The sequence below is a fragment of the Petaurus breviceps genome, unplaced genomic scaffold (assembly GCF_028583685.1).
Source record: "Petaurus breviceps papuanus isolate PSGF00001 unplaced genomic scaffold, PetGlider_PUasm1.0 490, whole genome shotgun sequence".
Lineage (NCBI taxonomy): Eukaryota > Metazoa > Chordata > Mammalia > Diprotodontia > Petauridae > Petaurus > Petaurus breviceps.
In genome coordinates, this window is record NW_027186352.1 from 1623750 (window position 1) to 1637943 (window position 14194).

Here is a 14194-nt window from a genome sequence, read left to right on the forward strand (position 1 = left end):
TGTAGAAGCTCGTCCATCAGGAACAGGGCTGGGCCCAGAGGCATCCCAGGATTCCACTTTTACAGCAGGTCACAAGTCCAATGGGATTTCCTCCCTCAGGGGGCTTAGGCTTCCAAGGAGAGAGGACATGCATTTGTGAGGGAGGTTCAAGTGGGGAGGAGCTCCCTGGGAGCTGCAGAAGTCGGAGAAGTCTTCCTGGAGAGACAGGTTAGATGGTGGAGATGATGGGAAGGAGAAGCTTTAATTCCACAAGGAACATAGGAAATTGTCAATGACGAGTTACTTCAGTTACGTCTGATGCTCCATGACCCCATTTGGGGTTTTCTTTTCTTTTTTTTTTTTAAAGCAATCGGGGTTAAGTAACTTGCTCAAGGTTACACGGCCAGTTATTTCTGGGTGTGGTGCTGAGTATCTGAGCCCGGGATTCGATCTCCAGGTCGTCCCAACACTGGAGCCGGTGCTCTTACTCGCTGAGCCACCTGGCTGCCCCTAAGCAATTGGGGTTAAGTAACTTGCTCAAGGTTACACGGCCAGGTGTTTCTGGGTGGGTGCTAAGTGTCTGAGCCCGGGATTTGATCTCCACGTCTTCTCAACACTGGAGCCGGTACTCTTACTCGCTGAGCCACCTGGCTGCTCCTAAGAAATTGGGGTTAAGTAACTTGCTCAAGGTTACACGGCCAGTTATTTCTGGGTGTGGTGCTGAGTATCTGAGCCCGGATTTGATCCAGGTCATCCCGACACTGGAGCCGGTGCTCTTACTCGCTGTGCTACCTGGCCGCCCCAGTTGGGGGTTTTCTTGACAAAGATACTGCCAGTTCCTTCTTCAGCCCATTTTACAGATGAGGAAACTGAGGCACACCGGGTAAAGTGACTTGCCCAGGGTCACACAGCTAGCAAGCATCTGAGGACAGATTTGACCTTGATCCTCCTTACTCCAGAACCAGCTCTTTATGCGCTATGGCGCCACGTAGCTGCCCTTGAACTTCCCTCCAGGAAATTAAGAATAAGTATGAGGACCATGAATCAAAGCACAAAAGTCTGAAATTGACAGAAAAGAGAAATCAGGAATAAACCAAGAGAAAGGAAGTCTTTTCAGAAAAAAAGATGTGGGGAAACAAATGTCTAAAAAGCCAGCAGACAAAACGGGTTGAAGAGGAAGGAGGGGTTTGGATTGTACGTGATTACTTAACTGAAAGGAGAAAAGAGACAGGAACAATTAAATGTCCAGGCAGACAGGAAGGAATGCGCAAGCGGACACTGGCAGTAAAGAAATGGAGGCGGGAGCTTTCAGTGTCCCTCCCTCCGTTTTGGACAAGAATAACAGAAAGATGAACGAAGGGGGACAGAGAATCGAGCCAATTGTTGGGGAGACTACAGCTAAAAGACTTGCGGCATCTTCTAAATGGGGCTCCTAAAAATAGACATGTTTCTCAGGAGCACATGGAACTTTTACAAAACAACAACCATGAATTGGGGCACAGAGACACTGCAAAAAAATGTAAAAAGGTAGAAATTTTAAATACATCCTTTACAAACCACAAAACAATAAAAATAGCAATCAGTTCAGGAAGTATTAAAGAAAATACAGATGCAAATGGAGACATAACAATGAAACCCTAAATAATGAGCAGGTCAAAGAACAAATCACAGAAATTGTGTGAAAGAAAATGATCCTGATGAAACAATATACCAAATTTCTGCAATAAAACTAAAGCAGGGCCCAAGGGAAAAGCATATCCCCACAAATATACATTAACAACATATAAAAGGAGACAATTGATGAACTGAAAGTGGATTTTAAAATTGGAAAGTCAACAGGTAAACAAATCTAAAATAAGTGCAAAAGATGAAATTTCAAGTATTAGAAGTGAATTAGAAATTAGAAACTTTAAAAAATCCCTATAGAAATGATCAATAAAAATCTTTGAAAGTACTAATAAAATTATCAAATATTTAGCCAATCTGATTGAGAAGAGTGGAAAATCCAATCAACAAAATAGCAAGGGACCAAGTTGAAATCACACTAAAATAAAATGCTTGAAAAATAAAATTCTCAGAATCTCCTGCATGCAATGATATTTAAAAACTGAGAAAACAAAAGAAAAAGAGAAATGCCTTCAAAATCTAAAATACTTCAACTAACAAAAGATCAAACAGATTTTAAAGAATCCAGTCTTAGAAAAGGAAATAGTACTAACTTCAGTGGGAGAAAAATAACTCCCTGGTTCTGATGGTTCACAGGAGAATTTTATCAAACTTTTGAAGAACAATTAACACTTACACTAGAGAAATAATTCTCAAAAATAGACCACAAAAGCGCTCTGACCAGATTCCAGTGAAGAGATCAGTTTAGTCCAAATTCCTAAGCTAGGGAAGGATAAAGCCCAGAAGGAAAACGGTGAACCAGTATCTTTAAGGAGGAAGATTAGCAGCTGGGTGGTGAGGTGGAGAGAGAGCTGTGTGTTCCAGGGCAAGGCAGATTATAAAGCACTTGTCACAGTGCCTGGCCCTGTACAAATGTCAGTTCATCATCATCATCATCATCATCATCATCATCATGCTGAAAAATTTTTAAATGAAATCCTGTCAGAGTTCAGCCATTTATTCAGAATGAGCATTGGGAAAAGTGGGAATTAGGGTCATGGCTCTAAAGCAAAATTTAAAACAGAAAAACCACTTAGTAAAAAGCTACGCCACCCATTGCATGCAGCAGTGAAAGAGAACATGGAGAAAATTCATTATTATTCCAGTGGCTCCTCCAAGTCATGATCATTGAGGGCCTCCCCCATCACTCTTAATAAATCTCTTCCTCAGCTGATCAGTGAGCCAGGGAAAGGCAAGGCTCTGGCCAGAATAAGGCTTACGGTTGTTCTTCTGGAAAATATCCTTCATCAGTTGCTTCAGCTGCTGCTGCTCCTCCTCCCCCTCACTCTCCAACCCTCTCTCCATTTCTATCTCTGTCTCTCTCTCTGATTCTCAGATAAATAATTGGAAAAATATTAATTATCCAGAGCTTGGCCATGACAATAGAATAAAAAATCATAAATCATTCTTTCTACCTAAATCAGTTTATAGCTTCAGTGCCACACTTTTTGCAATTAGAAAAAATAAACTTTTCTAGGCAAGCAAAAGGTCAAGAATCTTTCCTTTAAAAAGGAGTTCATGCCCAAAGGGCTACAAAGCTGTGCAGATCCTTTGATTCAGCAATAGCACTGCTAGGTGTGTATTCCAAAGATGTAAAAAGGGGACGGGGGGGGGGGGAGAACCTATTTGTACAAAAATATTTTAGCAACTCTCTTTATGATGGCTAACTATTGCCAAATGCGGCGATGCCCAGCGACTGTGCCATATAATTGTGATGGAATGCTGCTGTGCTATGTGAAAGGATGAGCAGGCAGACTTCAGAAAAACCTGGGAAGACTAACATGAACTGATGCAGAGGGAAGGGAGCAGAAGCAGGAGAACATTGTCCACAGTAACAGCCACATTGCACAATGAACAGCAGTGAGTGACACAGCTATTCTCAGCGACTAGATGATCCAAGACAATCCCAAAGGACTCATGATGAAAAATGCTATCCGCCTCCAGAGAAAGAACTGATGTTGTCTGAATACAGACTGAAGCAGACTGTCTTTCTTTCTTTCCTTCTTGCTTTCTCTTTCTTTTGAGTCTTCTTCCATAAAATGGAAAACGATTGCATGTGTATATCCTATGGTGGCTTATTGTCTCAGAGCAGAGGTGGGGGGACAGAGAAAGAGGGATGGAATTTGGAGCTCAAAACTTTAAAAAAAAAAAAAACATTAAAATTATTTTTAATGTAATTGGAAAAAGTTAAATAGTATTTTAAAATTAAAAATAAAGGGGCGGCCAGGTAGCACAGTGAGTAAGAGCACCGGCTCCAGTGTCAGGATGACCTGGGGATCGAATCCAGGCTCCGACACTTAGCACCCACCCAGAAACACCTGGCCATGTAACCTTGAGCAAGTTACTTAACCCCAATTGCTTAGGGGCAGCCAGGTGGCTCAGCGAGTAAGAGCACTGGCTCCAGTGTTGGGATGACCTGGAGATTGAATCCCAGGCTCAGATACTCAGCACCACACCCAGAAATAACTGGCTTTGTAACCTTGAGCAAGTTACTTAACCCTGACTGCTCATAAAAAAAAATTAAAAATAAAGAAGTACCTAGTGGAACAGACTAGAACACAAGAACCAAGTCCATAGACCACAGTTGTATAATGTCTAATAAACCCAAAGATTCCAAATATTGGGGAAGGGACACACTGCTTCACAAAAGCTGCCAGGACACAGGATTCAGCTCTACCAGATCTAGGACTAAAGCAGCAATCACCAAAATTATTTGGTACTGGCTGAGGAATAGATTAGGTACGAGACACACAGCAGTCAATGACTAAAGTAATCTACTATTTAATAAACCCAAACACTCCAGTTTCTGGGATAACAATTCACTATTTGACAAAACCTGCTGGAAAAACTCAAAAAATAGTATGGCAGAAATTGGGCATAGATCAATGTCTTACACTGTACACCAAGTTCACAAGTCTAAATGGGGCATGATCTAGGTATAAAGGCTGATAAGTGTAAGCAATCTGGGAGAGCAAGGAATAATTTACCTGTCAGATCTATGGAGAAGGGAAGAATTTATGACCAAACCAGAGACAGAGAATGTTATGAAATGCAAAATGGACCTCTCTGATTACATAAAATTTATTGTTTTGTTTTTAATACATTTATTTACTTTTAGTTTTTAGCATTCACTTCTGTAAGATTTTGAGTTTTAAATTTTCTTCTCCTTCCTCCCCTCCCCTTTTCCCCAAGACAGTGTGCAGTCTGACATAGGCTCTATATATCCATTCATATTAAACACATTTTCACATTAGTCATGTTGTAAAGAATTAGAACCAATGGAAGGAACCACAAGAAAAAAGAAACAAAACAAAACAACAGCAACAAGAGAGAGAGAGCACAGAGCACGCTCAGTCTGCATTCAGACGCCACATTGCTTTGTCTGGATGTGGATGGCATTGCCATCATGAGTCTTTTGGAATTGTCTTAGATCCTTGCATTGCAGAGAAGAGCTAAGTCTATCAAAGTCAGTCATCAAACACTGTGGCTGTTACTGTGTACAATGTTAAAACAACTTGGAGGTTCCACATCACACTGATCAGATTGACTAACATGACAAAACAGGAAAATGATAAATGTCGGAGAAGATGTGGGAAAACTGGAACACTAATTCATTGTTGACGGAGTTGTGAACTTATCCAACCATTCTGGAGAGCAATTGGGAACTATGCCCAAAGGGCTATAAAACTGTGCAGACCCTTTGATCCAGCAATACCACTTCTAGGACCGTATCCCAAAGAGATCATACCAATGGGAAAAGGACCCATATGTATCACATTATTTATAGAAATTGAGGGAACGCCCATATATTGGGGAGTGGTTGAACAAGCTGTGATATATGAATGTAGTGGAATACTATTGTGTTATAAGGAATGATGGGCAGGTGGACTTCAGAAAAACCTGGTATGACTTCTATGAACTGATGCTGAGTGAATTGAGCAGAACCAGGAGAACATTGTTCACAGAAACAGCCACAGTGTTCAATGACTTTGATAGACTTAGCTCTTCTCAGCAATGCAAGGACCTAAGCCAACTCCAAAAGACTCACAATGGAAAATGCCATCCAAATCCAGAGAAAGGACTGTGGAGTCTGAATGCAGATCGAAGCCACTATTTTCTCTCTGATTCTTCTTTCACAACATGCCTAATGTGGAAATGTATTTAATATGACTGGACACCTACAGTGTGCATCAGATTACATGCTATCTTGGGGAGGAGAGAGGGGAGAGGGAAAAACTTAGAACTCGAAATCTTATAAAAGCAAATGTTGAAAACCCAAAGAAATAAAGAGAAGAGGAAACAGCACAACGATGATGACAACAAAGCTGCCAGGAGAACTAGAATGGGGTATAGCAGACATGAGACTGGGGCCAGAGGCTCTTCCCCTGGGGCCCACACATGGACAAGGCTATATTTCCAGGTAACTCTGCAATCCTATCCATTTTGTTTTATGCTTTTAAAAATCTTCTTCCAAGAAGAGATGAAGAAACTTCAGACTGATGACCAAAGGGGCCCAGGATCCAAGAAAGGTTAGGAACCCTTAGTTTAGACCAATATCTCACAGCAAATTCCCCCATAGGCTCCCCATGGATGTAGGGCTTAGATATAAAGGGTCATATTCGATACAAACGAGGGGAGCAGGAAGAGAAATGTTTTTTTTTTTTTCTCAGTCATGGTTAGGGACGGAGTTCTTGATCAAACAAGGGAATCACTAAAAACAAAAGGGACAATTTTGATTAAATGAAATGTAAAAGTTCTTGCCCAAACAACAGAAATGAGGTGAGAATTAGAAGGGAAACAGTTAACTGGGAAAAGACTTCTCCCCAAGTGTCTCTGATGAAGGTCTGATACGGGAGATCCATCAGGAATTAGTGTCACTATGTACAAGCTTCACCTCTAATACAGAAATGACCAAATGGCCAACAAAGGGTTTATTGAGGCAGCTGTCAAAAGAACAATGGCGTGCCATCAACCATATGAAAAAGGCTCCAAATTACTAATAACAAGAGAAACCACATTAAGACAACTGGGAGGTCCTCCCTGATAGCCATCACACTGACAAACAGGACAAAACAGGAAAGGGAAGACTGTTGGAGAGGCAATGGGAGGGCAGACCCACGAGTGCATTGTTGGTGGAATTGTTCATTGGTCCAGCCAAGGATATCTGACCTTAGAAAACAATTTGGAACTGTAATCCCAAATAATTAACTGTGTATACCTTTTGACTCGGTAATCCCATTGCAAGTCAGATACCCTAAAAGAGAAAATGGGCAGATAGGTACAAAAATATTTATAGAAGCACGATTGTGCCTGCCAAAGGGACACGTGACACCCTGCAGCTAAGGCGCCCTGTTCTGGCCAGCAGCCATGGCCTGGGCTCTGTCTCCTTGGGGGGTAAGGTTCTCCTTTCCCCACAGCTAGACCTCATCCTGTTCCCCTGACTGGCTGCTTCAGAGTGCATGTTCATTCCATATTTGGTGATGGAGAGAAACCGTTGAGCTGGGGGAGCTGCCCAGAGGCATGTCTGGCCAAGGGGACAATGGTTACGCACATCTCTGCCATCAGCCTCAGAGCCGCCCTACACAAATGGGACCGTGGCTCTGCAGTGGACCAGAGGGACTGGGTGATGCCTCGGGCTGCCTGTGCCAGTGATGAGGAATGCCCGTCTGGCTCTGAGCAGCTGGAAGGGAGCCTCAGAAGGAGTTGTCTAGAGTAGGAACTTCCCAGTCAAGTTTAAACTAATCTCTGATCCCACCAGCATGCACACTCTGCTTCCATCCTCTGGGAAGGGACTGGCTGGGGCTTTGGGGGAACTCGTCCCAAGCAGACTCCTTAAAGGCAGCACCCCAAGTACCTGGAAAGAGTTCACCCAGAATTGAGTCACCAAGGACATCAACCAGCTGTCCCAAACTCTCTTAGGTCTCCAAGTCTCAGACCATTCTGCTGAGACACTGTGTCCCACATACAGAAACGCAGCCCAGCCTAGCCCAGACCTCCTGGTTTTCTCTTTCCTCAATGTGTGACTGAGGGCAGGATGTCCCCATTTCTGCCCTGGAGCCTACTGAAGGGTATCTGACCTTAAATCACCTCCCCGTGTCTGCTCAGCCCTAGAAGACCAAGGGCAGTGGGCCCTGGACTGTCCAGCTGGAAGCCATCTACTCCAACCCCCTCTTTTACAGAGGAGGAAAATGAGGCATGGTGAGAGGAAATCACTTTCCCAAGGTCATCCAGGTAGTAAGTAGCAGACCCAGAATTCGAACCCAGGACTGTGGACTACAGAGCCACCTGTCAGGCCCAGGGTCTATGCTGCAAGTGGATTCTCAGGGAGTTGTTCAAGTGCCCCTGAGCCCTTAGGGCATTCAGAGCCCACTGAGGGGCCGGGCATGCATGGGACTAGCCAGGAGGGCTGCTTACCTCAAGCAGGGCCAGGAAGAGGGGCCCTCCCAGCCCATAGCATCTCTGCCCACAGCCTGGGCAGTGCAGGACATTCTCTAGAAGGCTGCCCCTTTCCCTGCAGCACTGTGGAGAGAATGGGGGTTGGCTGAGCCCATCCCGAGGAACCCCTTAGAGGAGGGTCTGCCCTGGTGGGATGGACTGTTCTCTCCTCAGAAGAGCTGGGCCGGCTGGGAGGGCTCTGCCCCAGCCTTCCCCAGGGCCGGGCCAGCATCCCAAGGACCCATCGTGGAGGGAGGTTTTTGTCTTAAACAGAGACTTTATGAATAGATCAGACAAGCGACGTCAGGCAGCAGACCTTGGCATTAACACGTCAAGCAGTGCCCTTTTCAAAGCTCCGAATGAGCTTGGGGAAAGGTCACCTGTGCACTGTTGAGGAAGGCAGAGATGGCCCCGCCCACTAGGAGGCTCTGCTGGGGGGAGGGGCAGCTCAATGGGGTCTCACAGCTGGCAGGGTGTAGGGGATGGGCCCCGCAGCACCACCTGGACAGGGGTCCAGAAGAATCACCTGGCAGCCGCTCGGCCCCTGGGGAGAAGAGAGAACTCAGAATGGCAGTGGGTCCTGACGGCCTGATTTGGGGCTTTTGGGATCGAATACTAAATTGTCCCTGGTCCCCTGGCCCATCCTGCCTCCCCAGGCTTCTCCCAGCTCACTGCCTCCACCCAGAGGGGGGTGCCCCAGGACATGCCACCTGCCAAGACCACACCTTTGAGGCTGTCCTGCATGCAGGGCCTTCTGTCCTCCCTCATCTCCCACTCATGGAGTGTTCTCCAGCCCCACCTTCAAGGGGCCTTCCCCAGGCCCTCCCTTCCCTGCCTTCCCTCTGGACTGCATCTATGCCATAGGTATTTCACAATTAGACCAAAGGCCCCTGGAGAGCACAGACTGTTTCTGCCCTCCTGCACACAGCAGGAGTTTAATAAGTGATTGTGGACTGACCAACGGATTCCTGTACCAGGTGGAGTTTGAGCCAAACTTGGAAGCCATCTTTCCTCCATGCTGGGGGATCAGGGCTGGAGGCAGATGGGAGGCATCCCATCCACCTGAGAGAGCTCTGTTCATCAGCCTGACACACCCTGAAAACAGGCAAGCCTCTGAGGCCGCCCTCCCAGTGTCTCCAGAGCCCGGCTCTGGGTCAGTCAGGAGCCAGGAAGGAGGGAGACGCGTGGGCACTGGGGGCTCCCTCCTGGAGAAACCTGCTCTAGACCCTGGTCAGGAGCTCAGAGGCAGAGGCTGGCTCACGGGAACCTTGGACAAGGGCCGGGGGCACACTGCTGGGTCTTCACCTGAACACCTGGCTTGGTGAGGGCCCAGGCTCACGACCCAGCTCCTCCAGATGGCCTCTTACCTGACTAGGCCTGGGCCATCCTGGCCCTCCTCCCAGCACCTCCCGCCTTCAGGCCCAAGCTCTGTCCCTGCAGTCCCCACCCTTACCCCCAGGACTCTCCTCATGGGAGAAGCATCCAGCCCTGGAACTGAAGGCCTGTGGTCTTTGTCCCCAGAGAGAAGCCTCTGGCTCACCATCAGCCACTAGGGAAAGAGACCCTGGAGACCCAGATGCCAGGCTGCTGACTTAGGGCCCCCCCAACCCAGGATGAGAGCTGGGGGGCGCTGCAGGTTCTCTGCCCCCCCAGTCATCTGTGTATGGGGGTCCCCTGCCCCTGATGCTGCAGGGTCCCCAGAAGCTGAGCAGGCAGGATTGGGGGAAGGGAGCCGGCTCCCCTCCTCCCCCACCTGGATAAATCTCCAGAGCAGCTCATAAGCAGGTGTGCTTCCTGCCTCCTCATTGATTTCTCCTGACTGGTTATGGCTCCACAATGAATTTGCATCTGATCTGGGGACCAAGGGGGGGGGAGGGCCTGTCACCATCTACACCATTCAGAACAAAGTCTCCACTGCATCGTGGCTGCTGCAAAGACTTTCTGGATGTAGCCTGAATTCTATGCATCCTGCAGCCTTCACCCTGAAGGAGCCTGCATTCTGCTGGAAGGCTGTGTGGCACAGTGGTTAGCCACATGGGTTTAGAGTCAGACAGAAAGACCCCAGGGCTCAAAACCTACCCCGGTGCCAGATAGGAAGGAAATGAGCATTTATTAAGTGCCTACTGTATACAAGGCACTGTGCTAGGTGCCAAGTATTATCTTGTTTGACCCTCACAATAACCCTGAGAAGTGGATGTTATTATTATTACCTTCTTACAACTGAGGAAATTGAGGCTTGTCTTGGCTCACACAGCTACTACCTGTGTTTCCCCGATAATAAGACCTATCCCAAAAATAAGCCCTCCCCCGAAAATAAGCCCTATTGAGATCGCTACTGTAGTGAAGGTGATCCCCTGCGCTACACGCTACATTACATTACCCTCTGTATGCACCGCCCCCCCCGTGAAACGCACACCGAGCTGCATCCAGTCAGAGCTGCAGCAGTGAGCGCGTCATCCTGTTCTTCCCCAGTGATTTGCTTATTGAATAAAGGTACATTTTTTTGTTCACATTTACCTGTTCATTAAAATTGCTGTCAATGTTCATTAAAATAAGCCCTCCCCTGAAAATAAGCCCTCTGGTGTTTTTCTGTCCAAAAAATTAATAAGACAGTGTCTTATTATCGGGGAAACACGGTAGGTATCTGAGACTGAATTGGAACTCAGGGCTTCCCAACTCCAGGAGCTCTCACACTATGGCGCCCCCTAGAAGGCCTCTACAACAAACAGCCAGAGCATCTATTAAAGAGGCGCTGGGGGTGCAAACACAGGCAAGAGGGACATCTCTTGTTCTGAGTTGTGACTGGTCCTGGGGACAGGAAGACTTGAGTTCAAATCCAGCCTCAAACACTTCCTCACTCTGTGATCTTGAGAAAGTAACTTAAGTGCTGTTTGCCTCAGTTTCCTCAGCTGCAAAATAGGGATATTTTGCACCTACTTCTCAAGGCTGTGAGGGTAATATTTGTAAAGCACAATGCCTGGTATACAGGAGGTACCATATAAATGCTTATTCCCTTCCTGCCCACAAATGGCAGCTGGAAAGAAACACCAGGTCCGAGGCTAGTTGGCTAGTCCAGCCACAGGGGCCAAGGGTCTGCAGGCGGCTGGGCACCTTCCTCAGCCTCATAAGCTCCTGCCAGGGCTGTGATGCTGGGCTTCCCTCCCCATTCTGTTCTCTGCCATTAACCAGAACAGGCAGGAGCTGTCAGCTAGGCTAAATGCTCCTCCTGGCCAGAAGGGATGGAGCCAATCAGAGTCCACATGGCTGGTATCCTGGCAGCTCACACAGGGGCAAAGCCCAGGAAAAGCAGCCCAGACCCAGGCAGGCGTGTTTCAGAGAGCAGATGAAGAGTATCGCAGAGGGAAAGGTCAGCAAGGCTGCCCGGAGCCCTGGAGCAGCACAGCAGGCCAAAGAGCTCTGTGCAAATCCCGACTCGGCTGTCCCCCAGCTTCTGAAGCCCAGCGCCCTCATCAGTAAGATGAGGGGGTGGGTCTGGATGCCCTCTGGGGCCCATTCCAGGAACCTCCTGCGGGCCTTTGGGAGCCCCTCGGGGACGCCTGAGGGGAAAGGCCAGGGAGCTGCGCACACCTGATCAGTGGCTTGTGAGGGGCAACCTGGCCTGGCTTCTTCTTTCTCAAAACAAAGAATCTTGTTTGAAAGGCCAGTTCCTGTCCTCCACCAACCATGCACTTCAGAGCTCTTAGGAATGATGCGCTAAGTTAGAACTCACCCAGAGGAGACAGCCAGCAAGGGAGGGGGCTCCAGGCCACAAGGTTCCCTTGGAGGAAGTAAAATGAGGAGAAGAGGGGAGGAGGGAGAGGAGAGGAGGAAGGAAGAGGAAGGAGAGGGGAATAGAAGGAGGAGAAGGGAGGGGGAGGGAGAGGGGAGGAGAAGAATTACAGGAGCAGCGGGGATTTGGATGAGGGTAACAGGGAGTCAGTCCAGCCAGTCTTCCTTCCTTCCTTCCTTCCCTCCTTCCCTCCTTCCCTCCTTCCCTCCTTCCTTCCTTCCTTCCTTCCTTCCTTCCTTCCTTCCTTCCTTCCTTTCTTTCTTTCCATCTCCTTCCATCCTTTCTTCTTTTCTTTCCTTCCATCCTTTCTTTTTTTCTTGCTTTGTTTCTCCTCTCACAGACTCCCTTGGGTCTCTTTCTCACACAGATCTCCATAGTACACATGGCTCTCAGGGATGCTCTGAGATACTTGTTCCCCCAGAGTGCCTTGCTCCAAGAGCCTGACAACAGCCAAATCCCTGTGACCCGAGGTAGCTGAGGTCCTGCAGCCATGTTAGGAAGAGAAGGGAAAGGGGCTGCATCAAGTTCATGAGACACTAAACAGATAAGAAAACCCCCTGAAGTTCTCTGAGACCCCACAGCCACAAGACCTGTCACGTGGGGATCTCCTGTCTAGGAAGTTCCCCAGTGACTTGAATAGAGCACAGGGTGCTTGCATTTCTGCCACAGCCAAACAGCTTCCATCTGATCCAGTGTTAAAAAGCATGTTCCCTGATCTACTGTGTGAAAGACTGTGCTCAGCAGAGACATGCAAAGTGCACACTGGTCTGGTCCCTCTAGGAGGAGGCCTCACAGGCCAACCAGTGAATCCCTGCAAACTGCACTGAGGAGAGAAGGAGAACATGAACAAGGACTAGAAAGGCTCCCTGAGCCAAGCTCAGAGCAGCCCTCAGCATGCAGGGGAGGCTGCCTGGGTGTGCTGGGGAATGTTTCACAAGCGACTCTCCAAAAGAAAAGCCTTGCCTAAAATAGTGATAGCATTACCGATACTGTCAACACTGGTGCCAATAACGGCTGGCATCACGGACAGATGCAGACACAGTGACAACAGACTCCGGAAAGAACAAGGATACATCAGAGAGACAAAGCCAGAAAGATCCAGAGCGTCAGGCAGTGGCCGGGTGGCACAGAGGGATGCAGGGAGGCGCCCTCCGCGGAGGTGCCAGGGCCACAGCCAGCCCCAGGAGCTCGATGGCAGACTTGGCTGATGCTGCCAATGTCAGGCTGACTTACTTTTCCCTTCCCAAAATGTCATTTGTCATTTGGGATGGATCTCTGGAAGGGGGACGGACCCTTGGGACAACTATGGCAACGAAAACGCGGAAAATATCAAGAAAAACTTGGCAAACTAGTAGTGTGCCTTTATGGGGCACCTCCCTCATGCCAGGCCTGGAGCTGGGCGCTGTTACCTACACTCTCTCATCTGATCCTCACAATGAACCAGGAAGGCTGGTGCCCATTTTACAGATGAGAAAAGACAGGCAAACAAGGGTTAAATGACTTACCCAGGGTCACACAGCTAGGCTGGATCTGAGGTTTGCCATTTTCTTCATCACTTTCTTTAGTCTGAACAATCAAAAGCACAATAAGCCAAGTCCCGACTGGTAGCATTGGCTGATTCCTGAGGTGTCCAGGCTCCTGAAAATGTAACAATCAGTCCAGCAAAGGATCGGGAAGGGAAAGCCAAATCTGGGGGCTGTAGGATCATAGGGGTAGGGTTACAAGAGACCTCAGAAACCTGGGCCATCCAGCCGGACCCTGAGCAAACCAAGGCCCAAGTCATTAAACTGGACCAGGTCATCATGTCCTTACCCCGGCTGCTCTGGGACTCCTTGGGGCTCAGATGTCCTCTCAGCATCGAGGGGACAGGCTTGGCTGGAGGGAGAAGAAGGCTAATCATTTAGGTGGGACAGTGAGGCAGGGGAGGGGGCTCAGCCATCTCTGGGCCCAGGCCTCTTCCCTCACCGCCTCTCTGGCTCCCCCATCCCCCACTCCCCCACCCAAGTCAGGCTTGTGAAGAGGCTGGACCCCTTCCTGGCCCCCCCCTCCCCCGCAGGATGCACCACTCCCAGGGCTGTCTCCCCACCCCCTCCATCAGTGTCCTTAGGAGCTCCAGTGAATCTTGACATCTAAATAAGGCAGAGAATAATTAAAGGCTGTCACAGAAAGGGGCCTTCCCCAGAGAAGTAGAGAGCTGCCTTGTTCCCTAATCTCCCAGCTGTCTTGGCTTGCTACTCGAAGCTTGGGGGAGGAGGTGGGAACCAAGACAGGGCCCCAGCCCCATCACCACCAAGGTAGATTAGCCTCTAAGGAGCACTGACTGAA

At 48.4% G+C, this 14194-nt stretch overlaps 1 long non-coding RNA gene across 1 annotated transcript; it reads right to left on the reverse strand.

The window, feature by feature from the left end:
• Nucleotides 1-648: 648 nt before the first annotated feature.
• LOC138172045 (uncharacterized) lies at nt 649-13853 on the reverse strand. The gene is made up of 3 exons (XR_011171028.1): nt 13682-13853; nt 13375-13507; nt 649-1038 (listed from the first exon to the last, which is right to left on the reverse strand). It is a non-coding gene; the product is annotated as an uncharacterized lncRNA (long non-coding RNA).
• Between the last annotated feature and the right edge of the window lie 341 nt (nt 13854-14194).